Source organism: Centrocercus urophasianus, unplaced genomic scaffold (genome assembly GCF_019232065.1).
Source record: "Centrocercus urophasianus isolate 14NV4802_14NV808 unplaced genomic scaffold, USGS_Curo_1.0 seq_55, whole genome shotgun sequence".
NCBI classification, from domain to species: Eukaryota; Metazoa; Chordata; class Aves; order Galliformes; family Phasianidae; genus Centrocercus; species Centrocercus urophasianus.
The window spans coordinates 967,795-968,229 of NW_024885144.1; positions in this window are offsets into that span (position 1 = coordinate 967,795).

Sequence of the window (435 nt, forward strand, 5' to 3'; positions counted from 1 at the left end):
CGCCGCGGGGCTGGGCGCTGCGGAGGCGGCTGCTGCGTGAGCTCCGGCAACGCCGAGTTTCCCTCCAGAAAGCACCTCGGCGTGACCTCACCGCCACGCGGCGGGCGCTCGTGTTTCCCCGTTGCCTCCTGGGACGCGGAAACCCGCTCGGCCTCCGGCTGCCGCCGCGCCGTGTCGGTGCGGGGCCGCGAGCCATGGCGCTGTGCGTGCAGGTAGGGCTGCGCTCGCTGCTGGGACTCGCCTGAACGGTGCGGAGCCGCAGTGAGGGGGTAGCGGGGTGGGCGCGGGACGGCGGCTGAGCCGGGAGGCTCCTGGGTGCCGCGTAGGGGCTGTGGGGCGGTGCCGGCCGCTGCTGTGCCCAGGGAGCCCGGTCCTGGCGCGGTTCTGCCCGGGCCCAGGGGCCAGTGCCGAGAACCTGGGCAGTGGGGTGCAGGT